General features: G+C 38.2%; 1 long non-coding RNA gene across 1 annotated transcript; it reads left to right on the forward strand.

The window, feature by feature from the left end:
• Positions 1-1,120: 1,120 nt before the first annotated feature.
• On the forward strand, positions 1,121-2,561 carry LOC121395099. The gene is made up of 3 exons (XR_005962248.1): positions 1,121-1,261; positions 1,599-1,922; positions 2,493-2,561. It is a non-coding gene; the product is annotated as an uncharacterized LOC121395099 (long non-coding RNA).
• Positions 2,562-20,169: the final 17,608 nt, after the last annotated feature.

Consider the following 20,169-nt stretch of genomic DNA (forward strand, 5'->3'; position numbering starts at 1 on the left):
TGGCCGTTGTTTTACACATGGCGCTGTGCATTAATGGGAACAACGACATGAATACATTTATTTAAGCTCTATAACCGAATACAGTGATTGTTCTATCTCCCATCCCATTTGCAGCCGAGACTATTGGTTGTGCTGTTGCACTGAATGGGTTAATGTGTGGCTATGAGTACATTGTGCCGGTATATCTATGTGTATCATTTATGTAAATAGGGTGCGCGGTATTTTAGCTATCCTCCTCGCTACGTAACGCTTTCTCCCGAGGATCCGGCTTTATTGTTTTGTTTTGGGGCTTGGGATTCCCTCGTTCTTTATTAGAAGATGTCGGGACCGGGGGAGGCTTGTGTGGAATCTGCAGTACTGGGTTTACATGGCGCCTTCCACAGACAAGATTAATAAGGTCTGGTTTTGTGCTGTGAGAGCAGTGAAGTGTCTGCAGGATCCTTAATGGTTTATGTCACGGCTGCTGGAGAATGTTTCCCACTGTGACCTCGCCTTTCCCCTAGATTTCATAGTTATGGATGAAGCCGGTGCCAACATTTTCTCCCATCTTGATTCACTTCAGCGAAGAGTGGGACAAGTGTCTCTATATACGGGCCACGTCCTGTTCTACTAGGCGGCCTGTACAGTCGGTGCTACTGCTGAGAGGAGAGGGACTCGCATGTAGTTTATTCCTTATACTGTCATATTTCTGTGCTCTTTTTAGGCATTGCGATATCTGTTTTGTACTTTTGCATTCTTCAAATGTGGATGGCAATTCGTATTACCCGTAAGCGCTTCCCTGTGCTTGTTATTTGCTTTTAGTTATCGCGTTGTGTTTACTGTGTGTGAAGAAATCTTCCCTCCCCGCCCCCTTCTTGGGTCTGAGCCACGATGACGTCACTGGCTGGCTGAGCGGCTCTCCCGAAAGCCGCAGCCAATCAGCGCGCAGCTTGCATCCGCCTTTGAGGAGTTATTGTGCACTGCAAAACACCCTTCATCAGAGTCACAAGGAGAGGCTAACTGAGCAGGCAGCCATTATCTGCCATGGAATGAAATGGCTGTGTGTTACACCCTTGGTGGTTTTGACTTTGTGCTTTAAAAACAGGGGATCCTTTAAACTGAATTCTCCATCACCTATCAGGAGTCCACACTGTGTGTGTTCTTTATATTTGCTGTTTCAGAGGACTTTTTCTTTTGGAAGAAGGAAGATTAAAAACGTTAATAGCACAACATGTCTGGATCTTCTCCATATCATTTGGAATCCATCTTTGTTCTATTCCAGGTCATGGCACACCCAAACCTGAAATAAGCAAATGTATTTCTTTTACTCTTTTTATTTTTCCAAGCATAGCCGTTAGAATGGTGCAGTATAACTGCTTGTATTTGTTGCCTGTTCATAATAAATGTGTAATTAACACGTATTTTGCAGGAATTCGTGTCTTTTATGGACGTTTGTTCATTTTAGATAATTTCTTAAAGCCCCTTATACTCATTTAAAATATAGACACGATTTGTCTTGAGTTTAATGGGTTTTTTACCCTGTAAGTATTGTCATTTTTAAGAATGTGCTGCCCCTTTTATCCTGTTTCTTCACTTTTTTTTTTATCTGTCGGTTTTAGGTGTGATCCTTTTCAGAAGAACTCGTGGCTCTTTTTTTTTTTTTTTTTCCTTCACAATAAATCCTGATTAAGTGGGTTATTTTCAAAAGCCTCTTCCTTTGCTGAACTTTTCCTTTTGTATGTTTATATTCTCAGAGGAAATACAACAGCTACTTCTTGCATCAATGTGCAACATTTGTAACTAATATTCTGCAAGTTTGTGGAAAACCTGCAAACAGAAGGTTGGATGATCATTTAAAAAACGATTTTTTGTTTTTTTTTGTTTTTTTTATAATGTAGAGAAAAAAAACATATTCCCAGCAACCTCCAACTCTTGGAGCCCAGGTAAGTACCCATGAGCCCTTTATTATAAAATACCACCAGGGCCTATTCAGCAAATGTAGCGCTCATATCTCCTCATGTGGTTTCTTTGGCTGAAATAATGTCCATCTTAATATGGATGAAGTCTTCATAGTTGACTAATGACACATTTAGCTATTAAAACCTAGAACCGGAGGATTTTTTTTAACATTTGTAATTCTAACAACAATGACCTTCCAAAGCCACAGGCATAGCCACTTATCAACAGACGCAGTTTCTATCTCCTCATAACTGTCACTATTGAAGTGATTAAATAAACGTCGATGCCTGACAGGATTCTGTGCAAATTACACAACACCTGGGAAATGCCGACTACAAGGCACTTTTAGGATTTAACAGAGCAAATTGTGGTACTTGCCCTGGTGGTAGAATGGCGTTGTAAATATTCCTAGTCCTATCAGTTGCATTGTTCTATTGACGTTAAACGATCACTGGAAAGTGCTGCCATTATAGAAGTCGCTAGTGTTGTGGGACGGACACTGAGGTAAAGAAATGAATTTGTAACGCCTAAAAGCCTGTGTTTTGTCTTCCTAGTGATTCTGCTGATTCTACGAGCCGTTCTTTCTGACTCTAGACGTATCTGTTGATCTCTTTGTGGGGCTGCCTTTCTGCTTGTGCTCTGAAGTGTTGAAAAATGGAAGCTGATTCAGGCCAAAGCCATTGCTTACACAGCGGAAATATGCGCTGCAGACAGGGAGGGCGCGCAGATTCTTGTCAGTCTGCCATTAACCCTTTGGAAACCACTAGCTAAGCGTGAAAAACATGTTTTTGACTCAGAACGTAGAGCTAATGACGCTGGCAGGAGGGCAGTTTGGCCTTATTGTCTATTTACTAGCTGTGTGCAGGCAATATGTTTTTACAGGGGTGACTCATGGATGGCGTTTTTTATTGTAGTGTGTGGACCTGAATTTATATGCTTTGGGAGAGGAGGTAGGATATATATATATATATATATATATATATATATATATATATATATATATATATATATATATATATATATATATATATATATATATATATATAGTAAAGAATGGACCCGCACTCCAATGTTCTTAGTGAAAAAAATTTTTTGTGTTTTATTCACAATGCATATCCATTGGATATGCATTGTGAATAAAACACAAAAAATTTTTTTCACTAAGAACATTGGAGTGCGGGTCCATTCTTTACTACATATGCAAAAAACTTGACCAACGCACCCATCATCTAAGAAATCCGGTAAGAGTGCGCTCACCACAATTGACTTTATATATATATATATATATATATATATATATATATATATATATATATATATATATATATATATATATATATATATATATATAATGTTCAAAGTGGACCAGCACACCAAAGTTTTCAATCAAAAGAGTTTTATTTCAACATCACTCGTGTCCAACGTTTCGGCCCACATTAGGCCCGAATGTGGGCTGAAACGTTGGACACATGAGTGATGTTGAAATAAAACTCTTTTGATTGAAAACTTCGGTGTGCTGGTCCACTTTGAACATTGTATACGCTGATTGACCAAGCACCCACATTCGAGCAACAAGGAAGGAGTGCAGGTACTTTGTGAATGTGTATGTATATATATATATACCCTTCCCAGCTATAGTCAGGTGATCCCACTGGTGTCTAATAAAAGGGCAGCCAAGTATGGAGGTTTACTTTGAAAGCAGCAAGTTAAGTTGCAGGTGATACCTAGTCCCTTTGTAAAATGTATAATGAAGCAATAGAATTCTTAATGAATCAGATAAAATTGAGCATAGGACTGGCCAGATATGGGATGACTTTGACGTAGTTGGCCAGCTTAAATATATTGCAATATATGGACAAACAATCCCTGTTTTGTTTAAAGGGTAAGGCATTTTTTAGTAGCAGTATGCACAAAATGTCGCTGTCTTAAATATATTGATAATGGGTTGAGTGCAGAGGACTCTTGTATTTGACTATATGTATTTTGTGGTCACAGCCTCATTGCACCCCCGCCTAATGGTTTTAAAAAATAGTGGTGAGCACAACTTTCCCTTGTTTGTTATAGTTTATACAGGAGCAGTGACCAGCTCCATGTTGTAGCTCCCACCCTTCCCAGCTATAGTCAGGTGATCCCACTGGTGTCTAATAAAAGGGCAGCCAAGTATGGAGGTTTACTTTGAAAGCAGCAAGTTAAGTTGCAGGTGATACCTAGTCCCTTTGTAAAATGTATAATGAAGCAATAGAATTCTTAATGAATCAGATAAAATTGAGCATAGGACTGGCCAGATATGGGATGACTTTGACGTAGTTGGCCAGCTTAAATATATTGCAATATATGGACAAACAATCCCTGTTTTGTTTAAAGGGTAAGGCATTTTTTAGTAGCAGTATGCACAAAATGTCGCTGTCTTAAATATATTGATAATGGGTTGAGTGCAGAGGACTCTTGTATTTGACTATATGTATTTTGTGGTCACAGCCTCATTGCACCCCCGCCTAATGGTTTTAAAAAATAGTGGTGAGCACAACTTTCCCTTGTTTGTTATAGTTTATACAGGAGCAGTGACCAGCTCCATGTTGTAGCTCCCACCCTTCCCAGCTATAGTCAGGTGATCCCACTGGTGTCTAATAAAAGGGCAGCCAAGTATGGAGGTTTACTTTGAAAGCAGCAAGTTAAGTTGCAGGTGATACCTAGTCCCTTTGTAAAATGTATAATGAAGCAATAGAATTCTTAATGAATCAGATAAAATTGAGCATAGGACTGGCCAGATATGGGATGACTTTGACGTAGTTGGCCAGCTTAAATATATTGCAATATATGGACAAACAATCCCTGTTTTGTTTAAAGGGTAAGGCATTTTTTAGTAGCAGTATGCACAAAATGTCGCTGTCTTAAATATATTGATAATGGGTTGAGTGCAGAGGACTCTTGTATTTGACTATATGTATTTTGTGGTCACAGCCTCATTGCACCCCCGCCTAATGGTTTTAAAAAATAGTGGTGAGCACAACTTTCCCTTGTTTGTTATATATATATATATATATATATATATATATATATATATATAATTTTTTTTTTTTTTTTATGGGTTCAAAATGTCTGTTGTCTGAGTATAGGGTGTGCTGGATTCCTGCAGGTCACGGCAAAACATTTCATAAAAACAGTGTAACCTGATCCTTCAGCTCCAGAAAGATAAACCTGTTCTGCTGGTTTTTGCTCTTTTAACATAAAGGGCCAGTGGCATCAAGGCAGGCCTGGACTGGCAATCTGTGGGTTCTGGCAAATGCCAGAGGGGCTGCTAAAAGGTCCCATAGAAAGTCAGTATTTAGTGGGCTGGTGGGGGCTGCTTGGGCCTCCGTGTGGACTGATTGGGCCTCTGTATACCTGAAATGCCAGGGCCTATTTTAATTCTCAGTCCGGACCTGCATCAAGGTATGAATTGTATTTTTATACAATTAAAGCTAGTGTACTTATTCTGCACTAGAACCATTTGGTATTGTGTATTTGGTGCTATTACTTGAAGAGACTCTTCAGCAGTCACTTGTGCTGTAGCTTAACAGGAGGTGTGGCTTTTGGCGCTTTGGAAGGTGATTTCCCACAACGTCATTGTTGATATTTTGGTGCCTGGTGGCTCAACCAGATTGAGCCCATCTATAGAATACCCCTTAGGGCTGGGACACACTGGGCGATTTGGGGAGATTTAGTCGCCTGGCGACTAATCGCCGCGACTTTCCACGACCAATCTTCCCCGAATGCTTCCCCTCTCTCTGCGCCTGGCTAAAATGAAAAATCGCCTGTGCTAATCACACGCGGCGATTCGTTTTCCGAAGTCGCCCGAAGTTTCCTCGTGAGGCAACTTCGGGCGACTTCGGAAAATGAATCGCTGCGTGTGATTAGCGCAGGCGATTTTTCATTTTAGCCAGGCGCAGAGAGAGGGGAAGCATTCGGGGAGAAAAGTCGCTGCGATTAGTCGCCAGGCGACTAAATCTCCCCAAATCGCCCAGTGTGTCCCTACCCTTAGTGTATCTGTTTCTCCTGGGCAACATATGAGAAGAACGAGGCTGTGGCTTTCACATGTAAGTGTCACCACTGAATGCCTGCTCCATAAAAAGCAACTGGACTTCATTTGGCTTACTGCCATGAGCATGTGACCACCTCACACTGACATTTGCCTTAGGGACTTCACTTAGCTGTGGAGGTTTCCATGCAGGTCTTACTTTGCATAGCAAATAACTGAAACATTTTGAAAATAATTGTTTGGTCATGGCTTTGTGAGGATGTTTAGAAACAAAATATGCAGCCCCCAATTAATGTAATGGTTCTACAAGATTCTCAAAAGATTACATTTAATTTTTTGTGATCTGTTTTGGCAATTATTTATGGTATGTGGCAACAGATCAGTCACAGGGCATGTTTGGTTGGATCAGTGTGCCTTATAGTGACATGTCACCTGCTGTAACACTTGGTACTCTGATCTCTTATCTTCCCCTGGCTTTGTTTAGTGCTTACATTCAGAGGCCTTTGCGACTGAATAATGTGATTCTGTTTAGGCAAATTCTATAGAATGAAACTATTTTGTAATTGTACAAGCTGCATTCAGCATGTGTTCTATAAAAGGTGCTTTAATGCACTGCAGTGTAACTTCAGGGAAAGGTACTATACATACATCCCCTGAAGAAAACCTCTTCATTAATTTGTTTCCTCCAGTTCCAGCCATTTTTATATTCTGACTGTTTTCTCGAAAGTCTGTAAATTCCCTTGATATGTTTGTTTCAACCCAATCTTCACCACAAAGCTAAATGCAGATGTGCCTTGCTAGATAATGCACCATTTTTATATTCATTTATAGCAGAGCTGGTGTGGTGTGGTCTCTGTAACTGGGAGAAGTAGGACAGATGTCACTTATGCAATGTGTTCATTTTCGACTTTGCAAGGACAGAACAGGTGGTTTATCCCATGTTAGCTGACAGCTGGCAAAACATTGGACCACCTGTCATACTGTTACCAGCGCTACAGTCACTTTTTGTAGTGCTGTTGTGCATTAACTATCCTGCGTGATTCTTTATTGTTTATTGAGGCCTTAAATGATTTTTTTTACATAGTTATAACCAGGTAGATACTAACATTAGCACTCTATCTGTTTTAGCGTCAATCAGGCTGAGCCAGTATGAGGCTAATATGGCCATTCTTGTATGTACGTATATATAAATGACTCTTTGTTTGCACCAGACTATCAAGGTGCTTTGAATGCATAGCAGTGTTTTGCTACCTGTGTGGCTTGCAGCTGATTTTTCTTTGCATTGTAAAATGTGATTGTGTTTTCTTTGTTGTCAGTCTGCTGTTAGATTGCTCTGTAGGACCATTTTGAAATCATTAGTTCTTCTGTGCTAATTCCCTCTGCCAGCCTCTCTATAACTCTTCCCTTACCCACAAAATCCCCACCCACCTTCACTGCCCCATTCTCTTTTCACTACTGGCTGGTATGTTTCAGGACAAAACAGAGCAATCCCACTACAAGTTGTTTTTTTTCCTCCAACATAACCATATAACTTTGGACGGGCAACATGAATATGATTTTGTTTAGTGTTCTAAATATCCATGTTTCAGGAATGCTCTATTGAAATATCACTATGAGATGCATATTGAGATTTTTGTTAGTGTTGCAAAGGCAGATAAAAATATCTCTTGTGTTTTGTTATAACTTCAATCAATTATGTAGTTGCCAAAAGACAAGTTGCACAGACTTGTTTAAGTAGGAAATCAGTCCCATATGTAATTGTTTGTCAGTTTGTTCTGGGCAATTGCTGTTTTGCTGCACTACTTATTTAAAAGAATTGTTAAGTATAAAAATAAAAGCTGGGTAAATAGGAAGGCTGTGCAAAATAAAAAATGTTTTCAATATAGTTAGTTAGCCAAAATGTTATCTGTAAAGGCTGGTGTGAACAGATGTCTTAACATGATAGCCAGAACACTACATCCTGCTTTGCAGCTCTCTTGGTTTCCATTGATTGGTTACTGTCTGGTAACCAATCAGTGACTTGAGGGGGCTATTTTGAATCTGAGCTGCATGCTAATAGCAAACTAACTGAACAGTTATGTCCCATTATGGTCCCCCTTAAAGTCACTCGCTTAACTCTTGAGTTAGAGAGCTGAAAAGCAGGAAGTAGTGTTCTGTTTTGTTATTTTGGACATCTGCTCACTTCAGCCTTTATAGATTATATTTTTGACTAACTATTGGAAACATTGTTTATTTACCCAGTTTTTATTTTTACACTGAACTGTTCCTTTAAAGGCACACGTGCAGCAAGTGGCATTTCTGGGACATATATACTGTATATCCAAGGCAGCAATACTTCTGTGGCATAATTGCCAGTGCTGGTAAATGGATTTTGCTAATTTCAGCAATGTTCATGTAGTACCTCAGGGTTCATCCTAAATGGAAGTGTGTTCAGGGCTTCCTTAAAGGAGAATTCAACCCCAAAGTAAAAAAAAAACCTACCCCCCCTACCCTAAACACTATCAAAATTTGAGTTGCTTTTTTCTGTAGAAAAGCTTCTTGGAAGAGGACATGATTCCTCTTTACAAGTACATTAGATGATATTCTAGATAGCCTAGAATAAAGAACAAGAGGCCACCCTTTAGGTTAATTAGGACCACTTTGGACATTATCTCTCTGATTTGTTTCAAGCCAAATATATTATCTAACTATAGCTACTAAAGGGTTAAATGATTGTATCCTTGTCATGTGTCCAGTGTATCTATTGCTGGTGAAACAAATATTTTAGTCCCACATTGTAAGCAGACTAAGAAGAAAGAAGAAGTTGTTAGAAAGGAAGCCCTGGCTGTCCAAACATCTGTATGTATCTAAATAATACCAGCTATAGCTTGTCACTAAAAGAACAGGATGAAACTACAAACCACAAGCAAAAAAATGCATGCTGGGTAGTAGGATTAACAGCTAGCCAGTAACGCATGACATATTTAGCTCTGTCTGTAAACAATAGATTGGGATGCTGATACTTCAGTTGTGTGTTGCCCATTCTTGTACTAGCAATGTGGTTGTCCCTGACCAGTATTTTACCAAACCAGCCAGTAAAACTGATAACTAATGCTGTTGATAGGGCAAAAAAAAGTAAGCTAGATAAGATATTCAGTTTTTTGGCACCCTAGGAACACTACTTTCCTGAACAAATCATCATACTAAAAACTCCCTAACTATAGTTGCAGGCAGCTGCAAACTGTTTATATAAAATGAAGTCTTTGTACACTGGTTTAGTTTTACTTTCCTACCACAGTTTGAATGTGTTTCACTCTTTTCAGGAACTCTCACTTGTTTTTTTTCTCTTGCAATACGGTTATGAACCAGGGGAGGAAATGCATGGCTTCCTGTCTTGTTTCATGTCCCACTATGTGCTCTCTTTTATGTACACGTATGCTATGGCTTGCATCTTTATGTAATATAATTGTTCATCTTCTAAAAGCAGCTCTATCCCACTATTTGTATCTCACAGACCGAATTCAATCTGCCATCCATTATGCATGCACTGGTGGCTTGGGTGCAGTTCAGAGTTGCTTTGCAGTAGAAGGCATAGTGGCTAGTGATGTGTTAGAGTGTAAGCTTCTACAATTCTAATGCAATGGAACAAAGCAGGACAGATTTATGAATTACAATGCAGTTGGCTTCAACTTTTTTTTTTTTTTTTTTTTATAGTATGGGTGACACTGGAATGTCAATAAATGCAGCTTGCTTACCCAGAGCTGTGTCTGACTACATGGCATTTTTACTTTGCATCTGTTTGTTGGCTATGGCTGAATTCTGTGCTGACTTCTTTTCTGCTAACCATTATTTTTGTTATTAATAGAAACATATGAGAGCTTATTAATGATCGGATGCAAGTGCCAAATTGCTACTCTGCATGCATCCAAATGCTCTTTGCATTCACAGATCTTCCATGCATCTTCCCCAACCACTTGGATGTTGCTCAAGTGGCCACAAAGCCGGTGTTTATTTTTGAATTCCTGGCTTCTAGGCAAGTTTTGGTTGCAATTAAACCAGGTGTACTGCCAAACAAATATTGCTAACAAATAGCAAATGAATGCCCTTATTTGGCACCCCAGGAACTTTTGGCATACTTATGTTGCTCTCCAACTCTTTTTACATTTGAATGTGGCTCACGGCAAAAAAGTTGGTGATGTAGAGAGTGAAATTTTGACACAATATGCAATTGGTTTTCATTTATTATTATTATTACTGGTTGCTAGGGTCCAAATTACCCTAGCAACCATGCATTGATTTGAATGAAATATTAATAAAAGAAGGCCTGGATAGAATGTTGAGTAAAAATAAAAGTAGCAGTTTGCTTTTTTTCATATGGGGCCAGTCACCCCCATTTGAAAGCTAAAAAGTGTCAGATAATTCAAAAATTACAAAAAAAATAAAAATTTGAATGGAATTAGCTTTTCCGTAACATACTAAAAGTTACCTACCCTTTGGCTGCTTCACCTTCCAAACACTTTTTCCTGTTGAGTTGTTTTCAGATTGTTCACCAGAAAAAGACTTTTCAACTACTTTCAATTTTATATTTTTACAGTTTTTGCAAAATTGAAGATTAATGTTAGTCTCTGGTGTTTGTCTGGCAACTCAGTAATCTAGGTGCAGAATCTGAACTTTGATACAATATTTCTAATATAGTTAGTTAGCCAAAAATGTAATGTATAAAGGCTGGAGTGACTGGATGTCTAATATAATAGCCAGAACACTACCTGCTTTTCGGCTCTATAACTGAGTTAGTCAGCGACTTGAAGGGGGGGGGCCACATGGTACATTTCTGTTCAGTGAGTTTGCAATTAATCCTCATCATTCAGCTCAGATTCAAAAGCAACAGATATGACCCATTTGCCCCCCCCCTCAAGTCTCTGATTGGTTACTAACTGGTAACCAGGGTAACATTTCAGTGTAAACCAAGAGAGCTGAAAAGCAGGAAGTAGTGTTCTGGCTATTATGTTAGACATCCAGTCACTCCAGCCTTTATACATTACATTTTTGGCTAACTAACTATATCAGAAACATTTTTTATCTTGCACAGGCTATCTATTACCCAGTTTTTATTTTTTACACTGAACAATTCCTGCTCACCTCAGCAGGGACAAAGATAAGAAATGGATTGACTAAATGTATCAATTTAGAACAGTTACTGAGTTGGTGACCCCCCCCCCTTCCTGAGCTGCTTTTTTAAATGCATAAGAAGGTGGAAAATGAGACATTAGATTTCAGTATAAGAAAAACAGTCACAAAGTTGTTATTTATGGTGAACTATCCGAAAATGACTAAACTGAAAAAAGTGCTTGAAGGTGAACAACCTCTTTAACAAAAGCTTACTGCATTGCACAAGGACTACAGACCATCTTTTGACACACGCAACATTTTTTTTGAAATACTGTAGTATCAGTTGAGACACTCGCCTCAGGTGGCAGTGCCCCTCTAGTTGCCAGTGGTGGCAAAAATGTAGCTCCTGGTTACTTTAAGAGCCAAATTTACGGTTTTCAACCTGGAGATTCAGCTCATCTTGTGCAGAGAGAGCAATTGCACTCTCTGCACTAGCAGTGTGGACCCCCCAAGGGGGGGGGGGAGCGCAAAACAATTCCGTCTCTGGCAGCAAAATGGGCAGGATCGCCCCTGTGTATTATGAATGCTCACCAACCAAAGATGTGGGCAGGGTCGGACTGGGCAGGTGGTAAAAACCTAGTGGCCCCATCAACCCAGACCCGCTCAGAGTTCATGGAACTCTGAGATCACCTTCACTTCTAATGTATACCTGTAGTCCAGAGTATAAATACATGGCTTCTTTTTTGCAAATGTATTAAAGAACCAACCAGTATTGAAGAGTGCATGAACCCCCCAATAAAAAACAACATTAAAAAAAGCACATATAAGTTACAAGCGTTAATTTTTTCTATGATATAGTGAATTAATATTGTTTCAATTTGAAAATCCCCTTTGAGTTCAAATATTTGTTTAAAAATTTACCTCTTGTATCATGTTTTGTAATTTATAGAATCTCCAGGGCACTCAAGACCTTCTAGAAGTATCTTGAAAGAATGGGCATATGGTTATTGTAAAATGTTGGTGTATTAAATGGGTGGTTCACCTTTAAATTAACTTATTTTTGTAAATTTAAAGCAACATTTCAATTAATCTTCATTATTTATTTTTTTATAGTTTTTTAATTATTTGCCTTTTTATTATGACAATTTCCAGCTTTCAAATCGGGGCCATTGACCCCTTCTAACAAACAAATGTTTTAAAAAGCTACAAATGTATTGTTATTGCTACTTTTTATTACTCATCTTTATATTCAGGCCTCTCCTACTCATATTCCAGTCTCTCATTCAAATCAATGCATGGTTGCTAGGGTAATTTGATTTATAACTGGAGAGCTGCTAAGTAAAAAGCTAAATAAGTCTGGAGTGTTTTAAAGTTACTGAAATTACACTTGGATTATACCCCTTTTAGTTTGCAAATTGACATTGAAATGTGCAGGCTATTTTATGGAAGAATTCACTTAATTTATCATTATTACTGCGAAACGTCTTTAAAACGTAAGTGGTAAGTGAGAAAGCATAGTTGAAATCCAAATCCAATTTCAAAGTAGGATCTTCTACACACTCAATCCTTTACTTCTATCTCCAGTTTTAATACTGTATGTTGTCTAATGCATTGACAAGACTTGCTCAACCTACAACAGAAACTCTTCTGTTATCACCCAATTTCTAGTGTACATTTTTTGGCTCTGATTACTCATTTCTCCTGGGAGCAGCCACTTGTTCCCCTATTGTTTGTTTTACAGACAATAGATGTGTATTTTATTAAGTCTACCCAACTGTTAAATTGTTTCTCTTCTTGTATATTTTGCTTAGGGATCTATATAAATAAGAATTACACTGTACTGTATGTAAAGATAAAGCAGCCTGTATCTCTTACAAAAACATAGAGCCTGGTGGGAATGAGGGACAGGTGGTATAGGAGAGATAAGGGAATCTGACATGCATTGGACATAAATCCATCTTTGTACATTTTATGAGAAAAATATACAAATGATTCTCATAGATTTGACCATAATTACACAGTGAGAATGAAATAAAATCAGAATTTAACCTGAAAAAAATAAATAAATATTTGTTTAAAAAGCATCCGTTCAAATAAATACCTTTCTTAGCCAAAATCACCACCTAGTGGTTAAAGTGCACAGTGCATGCCAGTCCATCCTAGTAACCAGTCTCATTAACCCATTTTGGCGTCATTCATAACAATCAATATCTAATGTTTAATAGCAAACAACATATTTGTTGTTTCAACATGTGCAGTTCTGTGTTGTCACTATGGTGTCCCAAGCATTATGTCATGGTGCGTTTCACCTTCTGGTGTCTTCAGAGTATTATACTGTGGGTATGATGCACATTGTTCTATAACACATTTTAAAGGTTAAAATATTCTTGCATATCGAAAATTTACATTATACATTAATTACACATTTTCAATGGTTTTAAAATTATTATTTAGTATAACTGCTTCTTAGCTCTTTATATTGTCTGTATTACTAGTTTTGACTCCTGAATCACAATTAGCAGATCTATAGTAGAACTGACTTCTGATACAACCTTGTTTAAAAAAGTCAGAAATGGGAGTGGAAGAACATGACAGGCCTTCATGGAGCCCTGACCTCAAAACAACTGAATATCTGTGGAATGGATTGAAACGCTGAATGTGAGCAAGGTTCAATCTCCCATCATCAGTGCCCAACCTCCCTAATGATCTTGTTGCTAAATGGAATTTAATCCCACATGCAATGTTCCAAACTGTAGTGGAAAGCCATCCCAGAACAGTAGGGGCTGTTCTAGCAAAGGGACGACAAATATACTTTTGCCCATGTAATGTATTTATGAACTGTTATTTACTAATATTTATAGGAATGTTGTTTTGCTCGCCTTCCAAATGCAAAATAAAGGAAACGTTTGAGCAGTGGTGAGGTTACCATTAACAGAGATAAGATGTTGGCTGGTATTTAATATTCAACAATTTTCTGAACAAAACACAGTGACTAGCAACTCTGCATTGGAGGACTGTAGTATCTTTTTTAGTTAATTTCTGCCAGACCTCTATTCATGCACTAACTGTTTTAGTGGATTTCCTCCTGGTGCTCTGGATTCTTTTCTATTATCCAAAAACACACTGGTATGGAGGCTTAGGGTGACTTGTTCCTCTCCTCAACTCACAGACCCCTCTCCCCATGTGTGAGGCACATTTTATTGTCTCTTCATCCAGAAGCGGACTCGGCCAATAATATACTATAAGCTCCACTGAGGCAGGGACTGATGTCGCTGATCAAACATGCTTTGTGAAAAGTTGTGTAAAGTGTTGCTGCTATGTAATTCTAATAAAAATGCACAGTTGTCTGAAAATAACTGGATTTGGGTCTGTACTATATGTTTTGCAATACACAAAAGCCACAGAATACAGTAGAGGAAGGGGAATTTTCAGTTATTTCAGACTATTTCAAAAATAGAAGGAATCTTCCCCAACTGTATAATGCACAGCAGTTCCATAAATAAACACTGGGTGGCAGGTTTGCCTTTGTGACAACCTCCTCACAAGGATGTTGAGTTTAGCTCTCAAGTCTTTTAATTAATATTGTTACCTTGTATTTATAAAGCAGTAACATATTCTGCTGTGCAATTAATGGGTATATATCATGAAAATACAAAACAACTGATAAAATAAATAGGTAAGTGAATAGGGCCCTGCCCAAAAGAGGTTGTGAGCTAAGCAAAAATATATATATTAAAAAAAAATATTAAAATAAAAAAAAATATTACTGGAGAAATTCCCTGACTGTGCCAGACCCCTGGACTGCCTCAGCATCACCAAAGATTATACTAAACTCTCACACGTTCTTAGGGGAACTCACTTATTGGTAGCAGGGCCGGAACTAGGGGTAGGCAGAGGAGGCCCGTGCCTAGGATTTCACGGGGGGCCAGGCATGTACCTTATCTGCTGTCTACCCCTAGTCCAGTCTCCACTCTCCTCACTGTGATGTTCCCTTTAGTAAAAGAGACTGTGCAAGTGCGTATCTGTTCATGTGCATCTATTCACATGTATGTGCGCATCAGGAGTTGGAGACAACACAACGTGCCTGGCCCAGCACTAATTGGTAGGTTCCACCCTACCCATTTACCTTCTAGAAGCTACTAACTTAGAGGTGCTCACTCAAAGGAAGTAGTTCATGTGTTTGTATGGTATAGACAGTAATATGCTGAGATATTTTGCAGTTGGTCACTCTTTTGTAGTCTCTACACTACAGCAATGTAGTGGTGTGAATGAGAGGCTGGATGGAAAGATAGTCAGGATTAGTGACCTTCCCTTTGAAAAATGGAAAAAGAAATAAGAAGAAATAAAGTTTTGATAACATACTATAACATACTAAAACTGAAATCTAATTTCACCTAATAGCTAATGGCATAAACATGGGTTGTGTGGGCATATGTGCAGGTCTATATGTGTATACAAATGTGATGCCAAAGTCCTCAATTACTGTACAGACAATTTTACACCTTCATAAAACCCAATGGCATGCAGCAGAAAAAATGTGTCTTAAAACAATTCCACAAGGGCCATTGTTTAAGCTTTTTAAATGATTTACACTTGAGAAAGGTTTGATTGATTTTAGGTTTGATGATTGTATGTGTTGTTTTTCAGCTGGTCTTCATCATCTTGAAAAATATTGAAAGTTTAATAGTCAGTCATCGAACATCTAGAATCATTTAATTCACTTGAATTTGTTATATGCATTGCCCTATACACAGCAATTACCATGAGAGCTGTCTTTACTACAAATTGTGTAGGCTATGGAGGGATTTAAGACCTACAGCCAAATAAATTTTTCAGATCCGCAAAATTAATATATTAGCCTGGGCCGCACCATTATTAAAGGCAGCCTGACTGTATTGTTGTATATGTTAGTCCACATGGAAAAGAAAGAACTTTTCTTTATGTGTTCTATAGAGCTTTCTCAGTATCAAAACCAAACCCCATGTTCTGGCATACACCGGAACTAACACAAACGCTCACCACATCGCTGTCTCATCTGTTATCACCCCCGTTTCCTGTGTCCGCTAAGCAATTTCAGTATATGCACCAGCACTGTGTCAATGACGCAAGGAACATCAGTAAGCTCAGTGCTTTACAGGTGGACTACTAGGTGCCTGGAAACATCACGGCTAGTTAACATGGGTAGAACAAATGGAAATGATAGGAGAATGTGACTTTCTGTCTTTTACATACATGTTCATTTGAATTAAACAGACTATGCTTTCGAATTCTCTCTGTTTGCTTCACTTTGTTTTTTTATTTTACAGCAAGGCACTAATCTCTGAAGATGTTAAATCTACAAAAGTTTCACAAGACTTTAGTACTAGTTAGTATAAATATCTTCCTCTCTGCCCAAACAGGCTATCACAGAGTGTACGTGTGAGTAGAGACGTCATGTTTCCCTGGAAAAAAATGATCACAAGAACTACTAGCTAGGTGGTGTACCTTTTTTATAAAGACAGGTATAGGCATGGTCTAGTTATGGCAACAGCAAAATGCCTTTTTGGCAAAACAATATATATGAGGGACATCTAAAGGGTTGCCTCCTGCATTCCACATAACATGTAACTTGTCCAAAATTCCCATTCTATCATGCTTAAACCTAAGCAGATGTCCTTGCAGGTGGACACCCTATAGGTAGTAGGCAGGAGTTAATTAACCATACACCACACTGGGAATTTGGGGTGTCATGAATTTTAAAGGGAGGAGTAGACATGTATTTGTGGTAAATTAGATTCATGTTTGGTTAATTGTGGAATAGACCTTTCTCCCTTTTTAGATGTTACTGGGAAATACAAGAAATGATTTATGGGTTCCTTGTCCAATCAAGATAATCTGTTTAGCAGAAATATTAAAAGAACAAAATGGATAGGGAGTTCAACTACATGGAAAACTGGGGGGAAACATTTAATTGGGTAACTTACTACACGCTTCAGGGAAACAGCTTTTTGTCAAGTGTTAATAAAAAATAGTTAAATGTTCACCATTAAATATTTCTGCTAGACGAGTATCAATATATAGGTGGTACAACCTACTTTAGTGCTTTATCCTGGAGATAGCTGATGCACTGTAGGGTGTTCACTCATCTGTTTAGAAAGCCCCTTGACTATCTCACAAAGTAAACATATTGTAGATATCACTGAACTTTGCCCAAGTTACTTGCTCTGAATCACATGGTGTAATGCATCCTGAGTCGTCATCCTCATTCCTACATTGCATAACAGTAGATGTACTATGAACAACTGCACAGCCACGTAAAAAAGGTTTAGGTAAGGAAAAGCAGGTTAAATACTGTATATGTCTGTTAAGTTAAATAAATGTGCACGTGTATCCATGCAAACATGCAGAAATATATAATACTGAAACAAAACAAAATTGTTTTTTTCACTTCAGATTCAATGCTGAGTGATGTAACTGTATGGTGGAACCTCTGTGTTAGCAGAGTGTTGGCTTAAAGGTACTAATAATGTTGGTAAAGTGACAGTTTGATACACAAGGCTTATGTCAATCTGGAAATAAACTGGAAGTAAAATCATGTAAGTGAATGGGAACAGGAAGTGCAATAGACAATAATCCTTGATAATCCTTGCTTTGCATGTGCCGGCCCTTGTTCCTTAAAAATTAATTTATGTAATCTTACACAGAGTGCTCCTCTGAGAACTTTTGCTGTGTACATTCAGATTGTATCTATTGTGGCTCCTGAGATATTAGTAGTTTTAAACTGCAAATACCAGACTTTTTTCTTTTGACCTTGTTTTTCTCCTCCTCTGGCTAGCTGCTGATGGTATGCAACATCAGTGGCTGGGGTGGTAGGCCCTTGAGGTCAAGTTTACTGGCTGGCCTCATAGATGCCAACATTGGAAAATAATTTCCAGGAACACAATTCCACAGAACTTTGCTGCAATAATCCGCCATAAAACAGTATTTGTATCCCTGGAAATTAGGATGTTTGTGACTATAATTTAACCTTCCAAGAAGCTAGTCTTAAAGATATAGCAAGCTATTTGATGTTTAGATCAGGTTGTTTACTACCGTTATAGGCAGTTTTGTCCACACAAATCTAACAGTTTGCTTTCTGCTATATATTTATAGTTACTGTTAACTATTATCTGGTACTACACTTAAAAGAACTAACTTACCTTTCAGTCTGTCATTATGTTATACTCTACTCTTACCTCTTGTTTTAAGCTATCCATAACATTTTTCTCCTTTCCATCATTTTCCATCTCCAATTTCATACAGCCAGTTCCTCTCTTCTCTTTTATGTGATCCCCAAATATTCTATATACCTTCCTTTCATTTTTCTTCTGCTCTTGCCATTGGCAACCCATTTCTTCTCAATCATGTCAATAGAGAGTATTTCATGGAGCATCCGGAGGAGTGTTTAAAAATGTATAAACTTTAATGGTCCATATTAAAAGGTTTTTTTCCAGCATGTCAGCATACAAATTAGTGGATCATACGCTTTACGCTTTCATGGCGTTTCGGCACTTCTTCAGAAGCGATCACTGTCTTCAACCATACTTTTGTCCTACAATCGTTCTCTTTCATTCTCTACCTGTCTTCTTTAACAGTTCTCCTCTATTTTCTTCTATCACACGCATCAGTTATCTCAACCTTCAGCTTTAAATGCAAGATCAACACTTGTTTGTTCTTTATCACCATTTCACATGTGTTTTTATTCTCATGGTGCAAAGTTGTCTGAATTTTCCTTGCGCGGAAACCACCTGCACTTTGAATTTTAGTTGGTAGGAAGAAAACAAGGAATCTTTTGTTGGTAGCGAAGATTTATCACAGACGACAAAACATTCCCATGTGCCCAGGCCCGGACTAGTAATCTGTGGGTTCCAGGAAATTCCAGAGGGGCTGCTGTAAATTGCCATAGACAATAACTATTTATTGGACTGGTGTGGGGGGGGGGGGTGCTGTTTGGGCCTCTGTGTACCTGGAATGCAAGGACCTATTTTGATTCTCAGTCAGACCTGCTTACACACTTTAGTGTCTTCTCACATGCACTCTCCCATAGTTGGAAAAGACAGATCCAACCTTTGACTTCCACTGTTTAACCTTACCCTGTCTTATCTCTCTATCCTCACCGGTGCCTTCCCTACCCCAGTCTTCCAACACCTCATCCTCTTCCACTTAGGTAGTGATTCCCAAAACTTGGGGCTGGCCCAACTACTGGTAAAAAAGGCCAGCTTGAACAGCATTTATTAGGAAAATAGGTTTAGTCCTTTTTTTGCTGTTCTGGATTCAAATTTAGTCTAGGATAACAACATATTTCATAATTTCATTATTTGTTTTAAAATAAATTAGGATCTGAGCACATTTGGAAAAAAAGAAGTACTTGAACCACTTTTGCTCTAGGGGAAAACCATCTGGCATCCCTCTCCCAATTGGATTCAACCCCCTACCCACAGGACATGCCTACATCTAAATAGGGCTGCTCCTTTTTTTCTTCATGTTTACTAGCTATCCCTACTATCTGAGACAATAAAACTGAATACAATCAATAGGAGAAGGCTAGTGTGGCCACAGTGACAAATATCTTAGAAGCCACTATGCACTATCACAAAAGAACAGACTGACATATCTCCGGATTGACTGTGATTTGTAAACAGCCATTCTATTGTGCTTTGTTATGACAAAAACAACAAGATGCATGCATGAAACTTCAACTGAATGATCTTAATGCAAATATTTATTCTAAACATACAAAGTACAAAGAACATTAAGAAATTCCACAGTACAATCACATAATATAAATTCCCAGCACATAAGGCCCTTTTGGTGGAAATTATAAAATGAATAATGATAACATTTTACAAAATGTGCACATACAAATAAGTCTATATTTTTAAGTCTACAAAAGGTTGGGGACATATAAGATGAGATTGAACCAAATATGGAAATAATAAGAACACTGGTGAAAATTAATGTGTTAAATTATAGAATAAGAGGGCATAGGAAGGGGATGGAGGAAATACAGCACCATTTTTAATTTCTTTGCGTAACACCAAGTACGAGCAAATGTCTTTGTCTAGTGAAGCCCATCTGCATTTGTGAGAAAATGAAGAAGTCTTTCC

The sequence above is a fragment of the Xenopus laevis genome, chromosome 1L (genome assembly GCF_017654675.1).
Source record: "Xenopus laevis strain J_2021 chromosome 1L, Xenopus_laevis_v10.1, whole genome shotgun sequence".
Lineage (NCBI taxonomy): Eukaryota > Metazoa > Chordata > Amphibia > Anura > Pipidae > Xenopus > Xenopus laevis.